A 20852-nucleotide genomic window follows, 5' to 3' on the forward strand; every position below is an offset into this window, starting at 1 on the left:
ATTTCCTGTTCAACGGGTGGACTATCGCATTTTTGACTAAGTGCCGACTCGGGTGGGAAAAGTAGAACGCAGCCTGTAGTAACGACAAGGGGAGTCCATCGAGTTCACAGGGAGACATTTATTCAGCTTTACAGTGAAACATACGGTGGGCCCGGTTACACATTACCGGGTCCTTACTCCTTTCCCTCGGCCAATACAGAAGCCGGCCTATTATACAAATACTGGTTAATTCTTGGTCCAATCAGGAAAAGGGAACAATCATCCCCAGCTGGATGAATCTCACGTTCGGCACATGGAGGTTACTACACCACGCACCTCCCTCCCCACCCAACATCCATAAACCCGCTGAAAGGCGACCCCAGAGGAGAGGACCAATGTAAAAAATGGAAGGGTTAAACCCATCGGCCCAAGATCTTCGCCCATACAACGCCCGCCATTGCATCAGCTTACTGAAAGGGGGGGGGGATTTACGCACCCACCGAAAATGCTCAATGAACTGTCACCCTAAAATTTTGCACCGTAGTATTGTAGTTTAAGCACAACATAAATAAAACAGAGCCCCACGCAGAATGTCACAAGACCAGCATTCACACACGGAATGCCCTATCTACTCAACGTAAACAGAGTCAGTCAAACATACGTCAACTCAACAGCGTCTTTCGACTAAAAGCTTGTAGCCATGCAGCAACCATCAGTACCTATGTAGAACATTGCTGTCGTACAGCTCACTATCCCAGCGTCGCGGAAGAGTCCCTCGAAACCAGCGCCGCATTCACAACCCGAACAACAGTCCAAGGGGGCGGCAGCAAACTCACGAACGGCCTCCCCGGTGAATCGACTGCCGCAGCAAGCCAGCAGCGCAACAGGACGGCAGATAGAGACTAACGAAAACATTGCGCAATCTCCATCAGAGGTCACCTTCAACGATGCCACTTCCAGTACTGCCGGATACATCGGCCCCGGAACAGACGCAGAATATGTGCTCTACATGCCGGTATCAGAAACCTCGGCCCAGCGCTCGCCTTCCATCTCAACACAGGATCCGGAAAACGCATCACAGCAATAAAATCAGGCTGTGCCCCCAGTCCATACAGTCGTAAAAACAAATTTCTGGGATGTGGCCTGCAGCTTCCTCCCCCCCCCCCCCAACCCCCCTCATTGTTAATGTAGTAACGACAAGGGGAGTCCGGCGAGTTCACAGGGAGACATTTAGTCAGCTTTACAGTAATACATACAGAGGGCCCACTTAACATACCGGGTCCTTACTCCTTTCCTTCAGCAACTACAGAGGCCGAGCTGTTAAACGATTCTGGTTAATTCCCGTTCCAATCAGAACAAGGGAACAATCATACTCAGCGGGGATTTGAATCCCTCCAGGGTAGATGGTGGAATTTGAATTCAATAAAAATCTGGACTTAAACGTCTAATGACGACCATGAACCATTGTCGGTTGTTGAAAAAAAAAACATCCTGTTAACTAATGTTCTTTAGGGAAGGGAATCGGTCATCCTTTCCAGGTTTGGCCGAGATATGACTCCAAACCCACTCTTAAATGTCCTCAGGGGTGGGCAATAAATGCTGGCCCGGCCAGCGACGCCCACATCCCATGAACGAATAAAGAAAAAAAAATTTGTAAATATCAATAAGTTAGCTTTCATTTTTCCAATTTAGGGATTTACCAGAAGCATGGGACATTCCGAAAATGCCGAATTGTTTGTGGGCAGCATGAACACCAAATGCACATCACAAGCATGTAGCTCAATGCACTTAGCTGAACATAATTATTAAAGCATGAATAGCTAACAACAGGTACCATTATAACTAGCTGTCAACTCTCAACTTAAGGAGATGGGTCTCAAGTCGAACAAGATTGTCGAACACCACAAGTCCAAGTTTTCCTACATTACAACAATGACTACAATCACAAAAGTACTTAATTGGCTGTGAAGCACAATCTGATTATAAACCAATCTTTTCAGAGCAGGAGGGGAAGTGGAGTAAAAAGGCATAAATAGTCAGAATGTAAAACACTGGCCTGTTTAAGTCAACAAACCAAATGGAGTAGTGGGGGACATTTCTTATTTCCATACAATCAGGCAAAGACACATTGTATCAATTGAACTAACTGAATCCGATCATAACTATTGCTCTGTACATCACAGCAAAATTGCTTAATAAAGCAAAGCAAGCCTCATCTCATCCCATGGCAACTCTTGTCTGCCTTCAGAAAGACTGGCTTCACCTAAGGAAGGGGCAGTGCTCCGAAAGCTAGTGATTTGAAACAAACCTCTTAGACTTTAACTTGGTGTTGTAAGACTTCTTAACTGTTCAGAAAGACTGAATGACATGGGTATGCAAAATACATGGATCCAGGTCAGAAGGAGTTTAATGCAGGTCATGAGGGGTTTGATTGTGATCTCATAGGTAGGTATGTAATAATGTTAAGTTATCTCCCATACAAATAAGGACTCAGATTTGTTTTGGGGGGTGGGAAACGGCTGAAGCCACAAAATCATCACCCAAATTCACAACAAAAGCACTGGGGCCAGGGAAATGAATGTATGCCAGTGAAGATGGGTTGATGAACAAGTCAAAGTTGGGGAACAGGTGGCCTAAGTTTCAGTTATGTAAGGGTTTATGGACAATCCAGGGTGAGAAAGGAGAATTCGAGTCTACCGATAACAAAGTGGACTTGTTTTTATCCATTTACGGAACGTGGGCATTGCTATGTAGGCCAGTATTTATTACCCATCCCCAACTGCTCTCATGGTGGCGGTGAGCTGCCTTCTTGAACCACTGCAGTTCATGTGGTGTAGGTACATTCACAGTGCTGTTAGGAATAGAACTCTAGGATTTTGACCCAGCAACGGTGAAGGAATGACGATATATTTTCAAGTCAGGATGGTGAGCGACTTGGAGCGGAACCTCCAGGTGGTGGTGTTCCCATGGTGAGCGACTTGGAGCGGAACCTCCAGGTGGTGGTGTTCCCATGTATCTGCTGCTCTTACTATCTAGAAGGGCAACGGTTGTGGGTTATTTGGAAGGTGCTGCCTCAGAAGCCTTGGTGAGTCCCTGCAGTGAATTGTGTAACCACTGCTGCCAATTTGCATCAGTGCTGCAGGGAGTGAAGATTGAAGGTGATGGAAGGGGTGCCAATCAAGCAGGTTGCTTGGTCCCAAATGGTGCCAAGCCTCTTGAATGTTGTTGAAGCTGTACTCCTCCAGGCAAGTGGAGAATATTCCAACATACCTGATTTACGTCTTGTATGTGGTGGACAGGCTTTGGGGAGTCAGGTGGGGAGTTACTCACCGTATGATTCATGGGGCATAATTTTACGCTGCTCGCTCCCCACCCTCCCCAATTTGAGTTCTGAGGCGAAGGGAGGGTGGGGCAGCTGGTGGGAGCATAAAATTGAATGGATGGTTAATGCGTCCTCGTTGTGTGCCAGGCTCAGCCTGATACAGTTTGAAGTGGTCCAGAGGGCACACATGACTATGGCCCGGATGAGCAGGTTTTTTGAAGAGGTGGAGGATAGGTGTGGGCGTGTGTAGGGGGTACTGTGAACCATGTCCGTATGTTTTGGGCATGTCAAAGGCTGAGGGGTTTCTGGCAGGCTTTGCTGATGTCATGTTAGAGGTCTCAAAAGTGAGGGTGGTTCTGAGTCCAGAGGTGACAATCTTTGGTGTGTCAGAAGACCCGGGAGCCCAGGGGGTAAGAGAGGCCGACGTCCTGGCCTTTGCCTCCCTGGTGGAGGGACACGGAGCCCCCGAAGCCTGGGGTGTGCGTTAGCGACATGGCGGGGTTTCTCACACTCAAGAAAATGAAATTCACTTTGAGGGGTTCATCGCAGGGGTTTGCATATGGCTAGTCGAGTTCAATTTGTGGCCAATGGTAACCTCCGGGATGTTGATAGTGGGGGATTCAGTGATGATAATACCACTGAAATGTCAAGGGGTGTAGTCAGCGTCTCTTTTGTTGGAGATGGTCATTGCCTGGCACTTGTGTGGTTACTTGTCAGCCCAAGCCTGGCCATTGTCCAGGTCTTGCTGCATTTGGACAGGGACTGCTTCATTATCTGAGGGTCACGTATGGTGCTGAACATTGTGCACAGTCATCCGCAAACATCCCCACTTCTGACCTTATGATGGAAGGAAAGTCATTGATGAACATGATTGGGACTGGGACACTATCCAGAGAAACTCCTGCAATGACGTCCTGGAGCTGGGATGATTGACCTCCAACCAGCACAACCATCTTCCTCGATGCCAGGTTAAGACTCCAACCAGGAGAGGATTTTCCCCTCAGATTTCACGGACTCCAATTTAGCTATGGCTCCTTGATGTAATACTTGGTCAAATGCTGCCTTGTGTCAAGGGCAGTCACTCAGCTCACCTCTGGAGTCGAGCTCTTTTATCCATGTTTGAACCAAGGCTGTAATGAGTTCAGGAGCTGAGTGACCCTAGCGGAATCCAAACTGAGCGTCCTTGAGCAGCACTTGATAGCACTATTGATGACTCCTTTGCTGATGATGTAGAGTAAACTGATAGGGAGGTGATTGGCTGGATTGGATTTGTCCTGTTTCTTGTGTATAGGACATACCTGGGCAATTTTCCACAGTTGCGGGTAAATGCCAGTGTTGTAGCTGCACAGGAACAGCTTGGCTAGGGGTGCAGCCAGTTCTGGAGCACGTCTTCAGTACTATTGCCGGAATATTGTCAGAGCCCATAGCCTTTGCAGTATCCATGGTCTTCAGCTATTTCTTGACATCACTAGTGAATTGAATTGGCTGAAGACAGACATCAGTAATGCTGGGGACCTTCAGAGGAGGCCGAGATGTATCATCCATTCCACACTTCAGGCTGAAGATTGACACGAATGCCTCAGCCTCAACCTTTGCACTGATATGCTGGGTTCCTCCATCATTGAGGATAGGGAGATTTGTGGAACCTCCTCCTTCCATGAGTTATTGATTATCCATCACGATTCACGACTGGATGCGGCACAGCTGCAGAGAATAAATCTGATCAGTTGGTTGTGGAATTGCTTAGCTCTGTATCACTTGCTGCCTATGCTGTTTGGCACGCAAGTAATCCCGTGTTGTAGCTTCACCAGGTCGACACCTCATTTTTAGGTACAGGAACATCGGAAGAAAAATAGGCCATTCAGCCCCTCGAGCCTGACCCACCAATTGATGAGATCGCGGCTGATTTGTGGCCGAAATCCAAATACCGGCCTGTGGCCCATATCCCTTAATATCTTTGCCTAAAAATTTAACAACCTTCTAGCTTCAATTGCTGTTTGAGAGAGTTCCAAACCTCTACCATCCTTTGTGTTAAGAAATCCCAACATCGCCAGTATGCCTGGTGATGCCCCTGGCATGCCCTCCTCCACGCTTCATTGAACCAGGGTTGCTTCCCTGGCTTGATGGTAATGGTAATGGGGTATGCCGGGCCATGAGGTTACAGATTGCGGTGGAGTGCATGCTGCTGATGGTCCACAGCACTTTATGGACGCCCAGTTCAGTTGGGAGATCTGTTCTCAGTCTATCCCATTTAGCACAATGTCCTTTAGGACCCAGCCATCTTGGTCTGTGATGGTGTCATGGGGTTCACAGTCAATGTTGAGGACTCCCCGGGCAATGCCTTCACAACTGTACAGCACCTCTGCTCGTCTGTCCTGGTGGTGGGATAGGACATACCCAGGGATGGTGATGGTGGGATGGTATCTTGGACATTATCTGTAAGGTATGATTCCAAGAGTATGACTGAGTAAGGCTGTTGCTTGACTCAGCTGTGAGACAGCTCTCCCAAATTTGGTACAAGCCCCCAGATGGAGGACTTTGCCAGGGTCAACAGGGCTGGTTTGCCTTTGCCATTTCCGGTGCTTAGGATGGTCCATCCCGTTTCATTTTGTTTTGTTGCCTTGGAACTGGTTGGATACACCCGAGTGGCTTGCTGAGCCATTTCAGAGGTCAGTTCAGAGTCAACCGCATTGCTGTGGGTCTGGAGTCACGTGTAGGGCAGACCATACCAGTACACCAAATTTCCTTCCCTAAAAAGGACATTCGGGAACTAGATGGGGTTTTGCGACAATTGAATATGGTCATCATTGGACTTTTCATTCCTGATTTTGTATCGAGTTCAAATTCCACACATGCAAACCAGGTGCCCAGAACATTACCCTGGGTCACTGGATCACTGGTCCAGTGACAATACCACTATGCCACCACCTCCCCCAACTGCACCAAGTCAAGGTGGCTGCTCAACACCAGATTCTGAAGGATAGCCAATTAAAATAAAATGCTGGCCCAGCTAGCAAGACCCATGCCCTGTTGAAGAATGTTTTAAAAACGGATTTCAGCGTTTGGCTGCACACGTGGATTCCACAGGTTTCTGTCATGACAGCAAAGGCTGGCAGTTGCGTCATCATTAGCAGCGCAAAATTCGGGCCATTGAATTTTCCATAGAAACGCAGTAATCTCTTTTCATGAAAACAGGATGTGGGATTGAAACACAAACAGTTAAAATAGATATAATGAAACTTTGAAAGTGCATCTATTTCAAGCACAGCTGCTGTAATCGCAAAGCAAAGGTTTTGTTATCTCAATAAAGGCAGTACAGATTACGAAGCAGGCCACTGATCTTCAGTGACAAGTTAAATTCAGTTTTCACTGGAAGTTTTAGAGTCATTTTGGGGGGGGATGCAGGGCTACGGGGGAAAAAGGTGGGTGGGACTAACTGAATTGTTCTTGTAGCGAGCCCACCCAGACATAGGTGGATTGGCCTACTTCGGTGTGCGATTTATTTACAGCTCAGGCCATTGCTCAATTCTAGCTCCATAAGTCAAATATCACAGGATACAGGGTGGCATGTGGTGCAGTGGATAGCACTGGGACTGCGGCGCTGAGGACCCGGGTTTGAATCCTGGCCCTGGGTCACTGTCCGTGTGGTGTTTGCACATTCTCCCCATGTCTGCATGGGTTTCATCCCCACAACCTAAAGATGTGCAGGGTAGGTGGATTGGCCACACTAAATTGCCCCTTAATTGGAACAAAAAATTTGGATACTCTAAAAAAAATTTTAATTTTTAAATATCACCGGATACCAGGGATTGTTCCTGATGTTCGGAGATCTGTTTACTTTTCCATGAAAACCATATGAATATTCCGCAGTACATTCCCAAATGATTTAAAATCACCGATAACCCCATTTGAAAAGACAGGAATTCCTTGCTCTTGAAGGAATGGGAAGCATTAGGTCAAAAGTTCTAACTTGGGAGGATATAGTACAAATTACACTGAGGCATTCTACTCCTCAATACGAGAAATACACAGAAGATAGGGAGATCAGTGATACTGTTACACACGCTGGGCTAGTGCATGGTCAATTCCAGCCCCACAGGCCTCACAGTATCAACATAATTGAATTAATTATTAATTTGTATATTGTCCCAAGATCTTTTATACTTGACCCCTTCAATGACTCAGTCACCAGATTTGAAAGTAAAACTTAATAACAGTTTACTTCTAACAGGAACAGGGAGATAAACATGAAATGGCGACAATCGAACAATGGTCTGCTGATCTAATTATTCCCCGAACACCGTCCCACCCTCCACCCACGCACACAACACAGACACACAGTGGGGGTAGGGAAGGATCAAAATAATGGAGATTAAACTGTGAATGAGAGAGGAGTATCTTCGCTGCTGAGGTTGTGGTCTATGTAGGCGGTGATCCTCTAGGGATGTGAAGTGTTGAAATCCACCAGGTGGATCGGACTCTCTAGTCTGTGCCTTCAATTAGAACCCGCAGGCTGCAGAACATCCTCTGGAGTGTAACTTCAGGGGCTGGTTTAGCACAGGGCTAAGTCGCTGGCTTTGAAAGCAGACCAAGGCAGGCCAGCAGCACGGTTCAATTTCCGTACCAGCCTCCCCGAACAGGCGCCGGAATGTGGTGACTAGGGGCTTTTCACAGTAACTTCATTTGAAGCCTACTTGTGACAATAAGCGATTTTTCATTTCATTTCATTTCACTTTCACTTGACTGATCCCCCACCAGATTGTCAGACTGATCCCCACCAGATTGTCAGTGAGACTGAGAATCAATCTTAGAATTCTCTACTCAGTATTTTAAAGGGGGTTGACCACTCCACTGCTCGAACTCTTATCTGCTCTTTCTGCAGATCAAGATTAATTGTAGTAAAAAGAGAGAGAAAAAGGATCTAGGGAGGTCTCAGCACTGTGCCTTCCTCAACCTTTCAAACAGAGGTTAGACTTTCACAGACCTGGCTACAGAGACTGCTTGCAGACTTTTAACCAGAGGTTAAATTTTTACAGGCCTGGCTGGAGAATGTTTAAATCGCTAGCCTTAGCTGTTACAGTATCCAAATCTGCTCCTTGCTGCCTTCCAGGTCTAAGCAGAATTGAATGCAAAAATGGCAATAACCTTCTCTTTCCAGAAGCTTTTGAAGCGCTCTACCAATCAAAATCAGGAACTGACTACATCCTGGAATTTCAGAAGAGTTGATTGACTTCTAGCCAAGTCCATCAAAATGACACTGGACCATGCCAAATAGCACAATAGACCGAGGAGAGTGCTTGGGCCAGTTCAAACAGCACAATGGACGGGGAGTGTTTCAGTTTAAAACCAAAGTCTGCAGAATGGTGGAATCCAGCATAACATGACGTAAAGAGGATTACACAGTAAAGCAAGATTTTAAACACGATTGGGGGTGTAGTGGTTCTCATGAAGAGAAAGAGACAGTCAGAGGCTTGCCGGATTCCAACACCAAAATAAGTAACAGAAAGGATACAGGGCACGTGGACGGATCGCCCTAATCAGATTGAAACCAATTGATTATATTGTGGACCTAGGACTGGAGTACAAGTTTGCTTAATGCAAAACTAAATTAAAATGTCACATCACTTTGACAACAAAACCTCAATGCACTTTAGCCATTAATTCCCAACTACAAGGTTGTTATCTCTTTCATATGAATAAAAGATGATAGTGGGTTGAATTAACTGAATGAAGTCGAAGGGAACCCAACAGAAGCCATCTGTGAGCAATCAATCAATGAGGCAAAAGCTATATCTGCCCCGCTCCTGTCTGCAGCTACGACAGGTCCGACATCCTGAATATGGACTCCAGGGGCCTGGCTCCAGTTCCATATGCAGAGCCTCGGACATGGTGCTGAAAAACGGCCCCTAATATTTCTCCAACTTCGGGCAGACATATAGACACATGGACATGACTGGCTGGACCCCTCCCACACCACTTGCAACTATCCTCCACCCCTTCATCCTTGCCTTTGTTAAGTACACCCTATATACCATTTTAACTGAATCAAGGGCCAATGCCTCACTCAATAGGTCCCCAACCCTTCCTCCCACCTCGGTCTTAATCCATTTCATGGACTCCTTGTCCGCCTCCAAAATCCTGCTGTAGATCGCCAAAACGACCCCACCACCCTCCCACCAATGGTATCTCCTCCAACAATGAGGACGATGGTGCCACCAGAAAGCTCAGGAAAGGCTTGCTTGTGAAATTCACTACCTGCATGTACATCAGCCCCTGCTCCTCCAAACTAGCAAGTCTCCCTTCCAGAAACAGATCCATCATTTATTTTGCCCCTTTCTCCTCCCATCCCCAGAACTTCGCATCCATTCTCCCTGGCTCAAACCCATGATTCCCTCTTATTGGCTTCACCCTTGACCCCACCCTCAACTTTGAAGTACGGTCAGAATTGCCGACAAACCTTCAGCGTGGCTGCCACCACAGTACTTCCCCGGTGTCATAATATTCAAACACACACATCATGATAGACACAAACAGACAAATCAGCACACACAACACGACAACCAATCATAGACAAGGACAGAGACAGTATAAGAGAAGAAACACGACACCTGGTGGCCAGTAGATCTGGAGACCAGGACAAGGACAGGACCTGATTAACATCACACACAGGGAGTCACCACGTGCAGAGTATCAAGACAGAACTGTAAATAACAAGTTGAAATAAAACAGCGTTGTACCAAATACAACCGTGTTGGTTCATCTGTACATCAGAACACCCAACACTACACCCGGGGTGTACGATAATGGTGCCATTGCCAGTGCCCACAGCCCAGACCCTTTACAGGAATCCGTCGCCATCCGCACCCACAAAGCCTGTCCCCTTACACCAGATCCGCGCCTTCTCACGCATTCGACACCCAGTAATAGTGTATCAAGTTCGAAAGGGCCAAACCACCCCACCCCCGACTGCCATCCCCTTTGGAGCACCGCCTTTCTTATCCTCGCCACCTTCCCTGCCCACACAAACAAAGAGACCCGCCTATCCACCCCTCAAAGAAATGCCTTCGGCACAAAGACTGGTAGACACTGGGACAAAAACAGAAACAGTGGCAGAATATTCTTGACTGCCCTTACCCAGCCAGTGAATGACATAAGGAGCCAATCACATTTTTGTTTAATTCCTTATTAATCTAATGTCCGGTGGGGTTTGCCATTCCCAAAGACTGATATCCCAATGTTATTCTAAATCCTCTGTCTGGCAGTTACTTCACATTTGGGTAGAAATTAATCCCATGTTGCTCTTGAAGCTGGTGCAGCATGGTTTCAGTCAAAGTTTTACATTATTAACTGAAGAAGCAGCTGATCAATTACCGTGTGCACACAGCTGACATGAAGTGCACTTATTTTGCTTTCTCTTTTAAGTGACTTCCCCTCCCCCATAACTAAGTTGACATTAAGGTTCTCAAACCCTTCATAGCAACTTTTAAAAACAGTTTAATACAAAATACTGAATATGTAATCCGTCATAACGTTAAAATCCCTACAGTGCAGAAGGAGGCCATTCAGCCCACAGATTCTGCATTAACCCTCCAAAAGAGAACCCTACCAATGCCCACTCCCCACCCTAACCCCGTACATTGATCATGGCCAATGCACCTAACTTGCCCATCAATGGACTGTGGAAGGAAACCGGAGCACCCATAGGAAACCCATGCAGATACGAGGAGAACATGCAAACTCCACACAGTAGGTCACCCAAGGCAGGATTCGAACCCAGGTCCGTGACGCTGTGAACCAGCAGTGCTAACCATTGTGCTGCCCACGTTAATCATCATTTCATAAACACCAATCCGTGGGAAAACATTATATAGCATTACTTTCACTCCCACAAGTTTTCTTACAGCCAATAAAGTACTTTTGAACTATAGCGACTGTTGGGAAATCAGCAGCTTATTTTTGCACAGCAAGCTCCCACAAACAGCGATATGATCATGACTGGATAATCAACATCAGCAAATACAGATCAAGTGTTATGGCCAAGACACTGGGAATAATTCCTCTGCTCTTCTCTGAAATAATGCCATCGGATCTTTTCTATCTACCCACGTACAAATAACTTTGCAGTTTAACAGCACAACCTGGAACGGCACGGTGGCATAGTGGTTAGCACTGCTGCCTCACAGCATAAGCGACCCAGGTAACTGACCTTGTGGAGTTTGCACGTTCTCCCCAAGTCTGCGTAGGCTTCCTCCAGGTGCACCGGTTACCTCCCACAGTCCAAAGATGTGCAGGTTTGGTGAATTGGCCATGATAAATTGCCTTTGTGTTCAGAGTTAGATGACAGGATAGGGCGCGGGATTGGGCCTAGGTAGAGTATTCTTTTGGAGCATCGGTGCAGACTCAATGGGCGAAATGACCTCCTTCTGCACTGTAGAGATTCTATGATTCTAACCTAAAGACAGGACCCCCAACAGTGCAAGTGCTCTATCAGTACTGCAGTAGAGCATCATCAGCAGTGGCTTTTCTGGTCAAGTCTACTCTGATGGATGATCGAAGGCTCCTCGTAAAGCTTGGACTGCAGCGGTTCAAGAAAGCAACTCACCGCCACCTTCTGAAGGGCAACTATGGATGGGCAATAACCAGCGACAATCCGTAAATTAATAATAATTTTTTAAAACTCAATGTAAAAAGATGATTTATGGAATTGTGAATACCCTACAATACCAGATTCATATTCTGTCAGTTATTTTTTATTCAACAGAAATTTCTTGGTGATTAATCAGATTCCTTCGTACCAAACAATCTGAAGTCTCTTAAAAACCAAATGTTGCAGCACCTACCAATCTGGATTTATTTAATCTTCCCTCCTAGCCTTTCACCTAAAATGCTGTCCTGCACCATGGTCTTCAGCTTGGGTTTCACAGTGACTATGTCCGTGATCATGTGCTTTTTCAGTAAGTTCTTATGCTCCAGTTTACTTATGTTTTACTGAACTAATAAACACACTCTTTAATTCAAAGTTCAGCTTTGACTGGAAAAAAAGGCCAGAAATGGAACAACTCAATCTTGCATTATCTTCCAAAACTGAAAAGCCTTGAAGGATGATGACTGTAGAGATGTTGTATTATTAACAATTAGCACAGGAGCTATTCTGACCTTGCCACTGCCAGTTAGTAACAAGATTAACAGGGTCTCCAAGTTACCACACGGGTTCCACAGACAAAACACAACATTTGTTGTATTACTGCAGATGCTGGAAATCGGAAATGAGGAAAGAAAAGGTTGGAAATACTCAGTACTGCAGGCAGCACCCGAGAGGACAGAAACAAAAAATGTTTGCATTTCAGATCAGAGCTGAAGAAAGTTAGAGATGGAGGAGGTTCTAAGCAAGTACGGAAACAGGGAAACCGGGGAAGGGAAAAACAAATGGGGACAACTGTGCCGGGGCTGGCAGGAGCGATGGTGCAAGGCAGAAAGGCATGCTAATGGAACTATGAAAGAAAACCAAAGATGGATTTAGAGGATCTATTGACGACAACAGCAGAATCAGCTCTCTGGAAAATGAAAGCACTTGAAGTCAAGATCAGAAGGCTGCCACGGCAACAGACGATGTGCTGTTCTTCATTCGTTCATTGAACTTCATTTAAATATAGTGTAGGAAGTGAAGGAAAAAATGGTCACAGTGTACGTGGGTGAGAAAATTAAAATGGCTCTTCCATCTTCAAACGAACACACACCGATAAGGAACTCAAATTCGTGGCTGAAATTTGTGTTTATCATCTTCAGCCAGATTCCGTAAAGTACACTCAAGGCGGACCTTCTTTTTTTTTTTTTTTTTTTTTTTTTTTTTTTGCGACTCAGCTTTTTATTGCAGTATCACCATAGTATAAACAGAACAAAAGCTATGCACTGTACATTTTTGTTTTGCATGCTCTTCAGGATCTCGTTCACATCATTACATTCACCTTGACAAAAGTAAAAATTAAGCGAAAAGTCACCCTAACATGAAATTTACTTCCTGACTCGGCTATATCCACTGAAAAACTAATACAATACCGAAATATTGCCGTAATGTTGTTGCAAACAACATTATAAATACGGAATTACAAATTTAAAACATTTTAAAAAAATATTTGTTGTAGTAAACAGAAAACCAGATGGGTCATCTACTTCAATATGGTCTCTCCCGACGGTCCTGGCGACGGTCACCCTTCCTATCCATTTTTCCTGGTCCACCTCTGCCACCTCGGAAGCCCATTAACTCTCCCATGGGGGGACCACCAAGCATGCCTCTTCCACCTCTAAAGCCACCTCGGTCACCACCACGTCCACCACGGAAACCACCCCGGTCACCACCACGTCCACCGCGGAAACCACCACGATCCATAAGGCGGCCACCTCTCATCATGGGGCCACCCCTGCCACGATCACCAGAAGGGAATGGTGGTGGGAGAGGACTATCTGGTTTTGGAGCCTTACACTGGTTACATTCAGTTCGCCAGGCAAAGTTAGAATTCCCGCAAGTTGGGTTAGGGCATCTCCAGTCACCAGCTCTCTGCTGTGTATTTCCTCCAGAAGGTCCACCACGAGCACGTGGACCACCACGAGCACTAAATCCTCCTCCACCACGGCCCATGGGTCCTGGTCTGTAATGTAGATTCTCACCTCCTCGCCCAGGGGGACCACCACCTCTGCCATCACGGGGAGGAGCACCACTTCGCATGTTATTAAACTTCAAGGCGGACCTTCAAGAGCAGGTCACTACCTGGGCTGGAGCATGAGATTTCAATGGAGTAGGGCTGGTGACGGAGTCTTGCCACCCATAGTCCCTCTGGCTGCATTGGAGAAATAGTGTAAGTAATGCAATCTGTTTAACCAAAAGACAGGCCGATCGGTTGCAATTAGGTTCTGGGCTTTATTGCATTTTACTACCCTCATCCAGTTTGGAGGACAGGATCATTTGAGTTTTAAAAACTCTCAATATCCACAGTCAGTTTTATACACATTGGCTGACATGAAGTCCAATGTTCAGTATAGGATCACTTTCAACAATTATAGTTGGATTTTATTTGACTCCATTCTCTTCTTTAATCAAAACTTGCTAGCAATATAAATGGAACCCAATATATGGTCTTGTCCACAGCTCCTTCTCTATCGAGTAACCACATTTCGAAATTTGAAGTCTGAAGGCAGTAACTCAAATTGGAATCATGGGGCAGGATTTGGGTTCTGATGTCAGCAAGAGATAAGGGTTGCTTAAGGTGAGTTGAACAACCTGCTTTACACTTGATTGACTATTTAGTGGCCAGAGGGTACACTCACTGCCCAATAAAGGATGAAAGGCCATCAGACTCTCAAAGCTCAAGTACCGATAGACTGGAGGTCCTCTGGCTCAGAAGGAGCTGCAGACTACCATTGCAGGTAATGGAGAGAGAGGGCATCTCCACCTGGAGGTGACCTCTCAGCAACTTGCATTGCATTAGAATTTTGTTTTTATAAATGGCCACAGCTGCAGGGCCACCTCTGCAGAGGGCAGCCTGCAACTACAGCCAGGTAGGCATGGAGGGCCTCAAAGCCTGCCTTGAGTGCTTGTCCCCAGTCTACTGCCGGAAGGCAACTTCTAAAGCCACATGGTCTCACAGGCCAAGGAGGAAATTCCAGTTAACCTCTGATAATTGACAACAAATTAACCTCAATTAATTGGCTACCTGATGTCTGTGTGCAGGTAGGCCTTCCACTTCAGATATAGCTCACGGTGGGAGGGTGCTGATATACCAACCGACGGGGCAAAATTGCAGGCCCACTCACCTCCATTGCCACTCCTATCTCATATGGGGGGCAAGGATTCTGCCCATAGATTAATATCGAGCCCCTAAGGGAACAAAGGTGTCTCAGTTGAGAGTGAGCAAGCCGAGTTTGTTCCAAAAGAATATTGCAAGTTTGGAGGTGGCAAAGTCTGCTATTATATATCTGCTGAGGTTACGAGTTTTTTTTTTTCTTACTACTTATCACGGCTGAATTCGGTAAAGAAGCTGCATTACTGATTACTTCACTATCCACTAACAAACCGTCTTGCAAGGCAAACAATTGTGCAGATAAAAAACATATTCCTCTGCACGCACACACAGATGAGCAGACATATCAATTTCCCAGTGGTTATTCTCTTCAGTATCTCGGAGGCTGCTTTGAACTCAATATTTCATTTAACCTCTCTACACATTCAGACCGTCTACGTTTCGGCAGTGTATATAGACTGAAATTCATTTCCAGCAGCTATTGATGTGTTGGGTAGGCTGGGTCGATGTGGACTACATTTGATGCAGTGTAGCGAGAGACAGACCTCCAACACTTGATAAGATGCAACACAATTTTATTTAACATCTAAACTATTATACATGTTCAACTGTGGGTTGACCCTATGCTGACTTGATTGGAGACCTGATACTAGCTTAACCAGACTTACTAGCTATGACCTGGTGTTTGCACTGGCCAGCTCACTAACTCTGACTGTCTCAGAGGCTGGGTCCCGAGAGAGCGGGAAAACTGGTGCCCCCTGGCTTTATAGTGGCCGTGTCCTGTCTGATGATTGGCTGCTCTGTTCTGTGTGCTTACTGATCATAGTGTGTGTCAATCACTGCCTGTCTGCACTCCAGTATGTATATTATGACATCTCCCCCCCTTTTTTTTGTATTGTGTGTTGAGATAATAAATATTAAGATGCATGTGCGTGTGGATGTGTATATCTGCGTGACTATATACAGAATGTGCTAAAATAACCTTATGTACACAGGAAGATGTCGCTCGTGCAGATATAGGGCGGATGAAACGGTAACAACGATATTTACAGAGGTCAAAACGATAAGGTAACACAGTTGTGCAAAAGTTCAGTCTATAAGCTTAGTCTCTGCGGCGGGCGACGAATTCTGGTTGACCGCCTCAAGGGTGGATCAGAGGCTGCCTGCACTTGGATAGGCGGGACTGCCGCCAATGCGGTGCTCACAGAGGTCGGCAGGATTGCTGGTAGATCAGTGGCCTCGTGATAGGGCACGTCCAGAGGAAACATTGTGTGAGGCGGGACATCATGGTTAGGTGGTGGGCGTGGAACTCTGCGCAGCGCCTGTCTGTTGCGACGTAGGAAGGAACCATCAGCCATGCGGACGAGGAACGATCTCGGGGCCACTTGCTTGGCCACCACAGCTGTGGCGGACCAGCTACCCACTGCACACGAACACGATCAGTTGGGACCAGCTCTGGGAGATCCGTGGCAGGAGCGTCGTATGCAGATTTCTGTTGGGCCCGAGACTGCTGCATCTTTTGTATGACCGTGAGGTGGTCAAGGTCTGGAACATGGATGGCTGGAACCGTGGTTCGCAGAGTGCGATTCATGAGCATCTGTGCGGGAGACAACCCAGTGGACAGCGGGGATGCTCTGTATGCCAGCAGCGCCAGGTTGAAGTCGGAGCCTGAGTCTGCAGCCTTGCATAGTAATCTCTTGACGATATGGGCCCCTTTTTCGGCCTTCCTGTTTGACTGCGGGTAGTGGGGGCTGGAGGTTACGCGACGAAAGTTGTATAGGCGGGCAAAATCAGACCATTCCTGGCTGTAAAAACAGGGACCCTTGTCACTCATCACTGTGAGCGGTATCCCATGCCTGGCAAACGTTTCTTTGCATGCTTTAATCACCGCCTTCGACGTGAGGTCGGACAGTTTCACCACTTCAGGGTAATTGGAGAAGTAGTCGACCAGGAGGACATAGTCACGCCCCTTGGCGTGGAAAAGGTCAACACCGACTTTGGACCATGGGGAGGTCACTATCTCATGTTGCTGCAGAGTTTCTTTGGGTTGAGCTGGCTGAAATTTCTGACATGTGGGGCAGTTGAGGACCGTGTTGGCAACGTCCTGGCTGATGCCTGGCCAATAGACTGCCTCTCGAGCTCTGCGTCAACATTTCTCGACCCCCAGGTGACCATCATGGAATTGGCCGAGCACCATAGCTCGCATGCTCTGCGGAATCACAATCCTATCGAGCTTCATGAGGATGCCGTCCACCACAGTCAGGTCGTCCTTGACGTTGTAAAACTGGGGACACTGTCCCTTCTGCCAGCCATTCATGAGGTGCTGCATCACACGCTGTAACAGAGGATCCTTGGCCGTTTCCTCACGAATTTGGATGACCCTCTCATCAGTGGCCAGAAGGTTGGAGGCACACAATTACACCTGCGCATCGATTTGGCAGACAAATTCAGTTTGTTCACACGGTGTGGTGATAGACCTGGAAAGGGCATCTGCAACAATGAGTTTTTTGCCTGGCGTGTTGACAAGTTCAAAGTTATAGCGGCGTAGTGTATACATAGATGTATATTATGACAGCTATCTTTCACAGAATTTGGCTGTGTGTGTTCCAGACATGTAGCATATTTATTTCAGAGACTAGCTCACGCATTACTATCCAACAGCACTTTAATCACTGACTGACCGACTATGCTCTTTGACAGATCTCAATAGAATGACATGGCTGGAAATGAAAACAATACGTAGAAAAGACACAAATGCCAACAAGCATTATTTTTCTCCAGTTATTTCCCCAGTGTTTATTGTTTAGTCTTCAAATTGCCAAGAGAGCTGAGAGATGGCAAACTTTAACACTTCGAGTCCAGTGAAGCATCATAATGTATCAAACAAATTGGCCTGCTGTTCATTGCTGAAAGACACATTTAATATTTTCCATGAGTTATAATTCTTTACAAGAAGGGCTGCATTGTTACGCCATCCTGGGCAAGTGTGCAATTAATTCCAGACCTGGAGTCACAACACAAGTGAATTAACCAATAATTCTTATAAAAATTCCCAAACTCTTTGGCCCTTGGCACCAGGTTTGTAAGTTGAAACACAATCACTATTTGTTTATAACAAGAATAATGATAAAATATTCAGTAAATGCAAGTGGATAACATCAAGCTAACCTACTACCCCCTTTAACTGTCCCACCCTCTACCCACATACCCAAGACAGGCAAACACACAGAGAAGTGGAGGAAAAGGGTGAAAATAATAAGGATGAAGGTCAAAAGATAAGTCATTGCTTCCAATGATTGTTCTTTAGCACGCTTTCCTCGCAGCACACTCACCAATTAAAGTCTCTAGTTTGTTCTTCTTCACTCGCACCTTCTTCGGGTCCACTAACAATGTTTAGACATCAGACACCCAAACTCTTTCTTGACCTTCGATTATACCCATGTCCGGAGGCTTCCAGCCGTAAGATGGACTGTCCTATACTTTCTGGTAATTATGAAATGAGTGATGCCGTGAACAACAAAAATACATACAGGGCTTTCAAACATAATCTATGTTTACCTTCACCGTGAAGTTGGATATCCAAAGTCACAAATGCTTTTAGCACTGCACCTCAATTTACATTATTTTTAAAAATCATTGAGTTTTGTAAGAGGCAACCCCCCTGCCCCAATCACTGGTCTATTTCCTCCCCTCAAACAGCTGGATTTTGAATAAAATTGTTAACTGTAACTGATATTTAACGACACAGGTCTTCACACTGAAAGCTCAATGCACTAACATACTCAACCTGACTTTGCAGTGGTAGTGATGGCAAGACTGTCAACATTGGCTGCTGTTACTCCTCTGAAACTGGCAGCAAGTCCACACATGTACAATATCCAGACGGTGCTGTCAGTTCCGCTATGCTTCTCCAAAGACTGTTGAAGTCTCCACAGAATGAATTCCCCAAGCAATCAGCGAACTGACAAAAACTTTTACCTACATTCTGTTGAATGAGGTTTAACGTCCACATTGGCCTTGGAAAGCTAATTTTGTTAATTGTGGAATGCCAAATTTCGGCATCATTAAAAAAAAATTCCATATTTCAATTTCAAGTTTTTTGCTGAGAGCCACCCTTTACTCTTCCATCCAACTCCCCTACCGCACCAGTGATCCCCTCCCCACAAAACCCATCCCGCTCCACTTGCCTCTCTCCAGGGATTCAGCGATGATCCCTGGTGAAAGCTCAGTGTGTCCCAGGCGGAGCCCATTGTTCCCAGTGGCATTGCTGGGTACAAGAGTGCTGCTGACCTCTTGATTAGGGCTGGATTTCCACCCCACTGAAGACATGATCGATTGGGAGACCTGACCCAGCCAACGTTTGGACTGAAATAGACAGTGGAGTTGATACTGGCTTTCCCACTTGTTTTCCAACCATTGTTGGAGGAATCTAATGGATTAAATAAATCCTGCCCAGTATATGGAGCTAACCATTGTTTTTAATAATCAAACAAAGCAAGATCTTTTCAGAGTGGCCCCTCTCCAACACAGGCTAACTCCTGATTTTACCAAATTAATCATATGACGATTAGAATTCTTTTGAACGTTTGTCAAAGTGACTGAGGAATTAAGTATACTATGGACAGAAAGTAAGGCCAGCTGGTATCTCATTGATATTGCTTTGACGGTCTTGAAGCAGAGACTTGAGCCGGCCTTCTACATACACGTCATGCAACCATTTACCTTTTTAAAAAATTTAGCATGTGCCATCACCCCCTTGCTAGTAATAAAGTGACAAATGCCACTGCATTTTCAAATAACCATAACATGAACTATAGGACAGGATTAATAGAACCAGGCCGACAGGCAACTTGCAAAATTAATAATCAATCCTCCAGCACGGTGGTACAGTGTTTGGCACTGCTGCCCCAGAGCACCAGAGACCCGGGTTCGATTCTGATCTTGGGTGACTTTCTCCCTGTGTCTGCGTGGGTTTCCTCCGGGTGCTCCGGTTTCCCCCCTCAGTCCAAAGATGTGTAGGTAAGGTGGATTGGCTAAGGCTAAATTTCCCCTAGGTGGGATTATGGGGATCAGGTGGGGGATTGGGCCTCGGTAGGGTGCTCTTTCAGAGGGTTGGTGCAGACTCGATGGGCAGAATGGTCTCCTTCTGGACTGCAGGGATTCTGGTTACCCTTTTGAAAATCGAGGTGCAATGTATTCTGGGGCTGCAAGAAGACGGAGCAAAAATGTTAAACAACTGGTATACAGTCTCAATATTCCAAATGAACGGGTCTTCAGAGATTTAGGAAGACAATTCCAGATGTGTAGGATGCAAACTGCTGAAGATGCAGCTGTTTCATTTTGTTTCATTTATTATTTCATGGGGTGTGGGCAAGACATTGTTGCCCATCCCTCATAGCCCTCAAATGGAATGGTTTGCTAGGCCTTCTCAGGGGGCAGTTAGGAGTGAGCCAATTATTGCTATGGATCTGGAGTCACAGATAGACCAGACTGGGTAATAAGATTTCCTTCCCCAAAAGGACATTAGTGAATCAGATGGCTTTTTATGACAATAAACTGATAATTTCCATATCTGGACCAGAATTCATTTATTAACATGGCGAGATTTGAACCCAAGTTCCCAGACCATGAGCCAGGGCCTTTTGGTTACTAGCCCAGTGACATCATTATATCATAGAATTATCATAGACTTTGCAGTGCAGGAGGCCATTCGGTCCATCGAGTCTGCACCGGCGCTTGGAAAAGGCACCCTATCT

The 20852-nt window shown here is 46.0% G+C and overlaps 1 protein-coding gene across 5 annotated transcripts in view; it reads right to left on the reverse strand.

Moving 5' to 3' along the window:
* The window catches only part of LOC140389625 (plastin-1-like), a 194578-nt gene that overhangs the window by 142376 nt on the left and 31350 nt on the right, over positions 1-20852 (reverse strand). Inside the window, exon 1 of one of the 5 annotated variants that reach the window (XM_072473907.1) lies at positions 18429-18567. The exons of the other annotated variants lie outside the window; for them this stretch is intronic. The gene's annotated coding sequence lies outside the window, so the exon portion shown is untranslated. Of the gene's footprint in view, positions 1-18428; positions 18568-20852 lie in introns of those variants that run through there. 5 annotated transcript variants of the gene reach the window in all.

The sequence above is a fragment of the Scyliorhinus torazame genome, chromosome 14 (assembly GCF_047496885.1).
Source record: "Scyliorhinus torazame isolate Kashiwa2021f chromosome 14, sScyTor2.1, whole genome shotgun sequence".
Classification (NCBI taxonomy): Eukaryota; Metazoa; Chordata; class Chondrichthyes; order Carcharhiniformes; family Scyliorhinidae; genus Scyliorhinus; species Scyliorhinus torazame.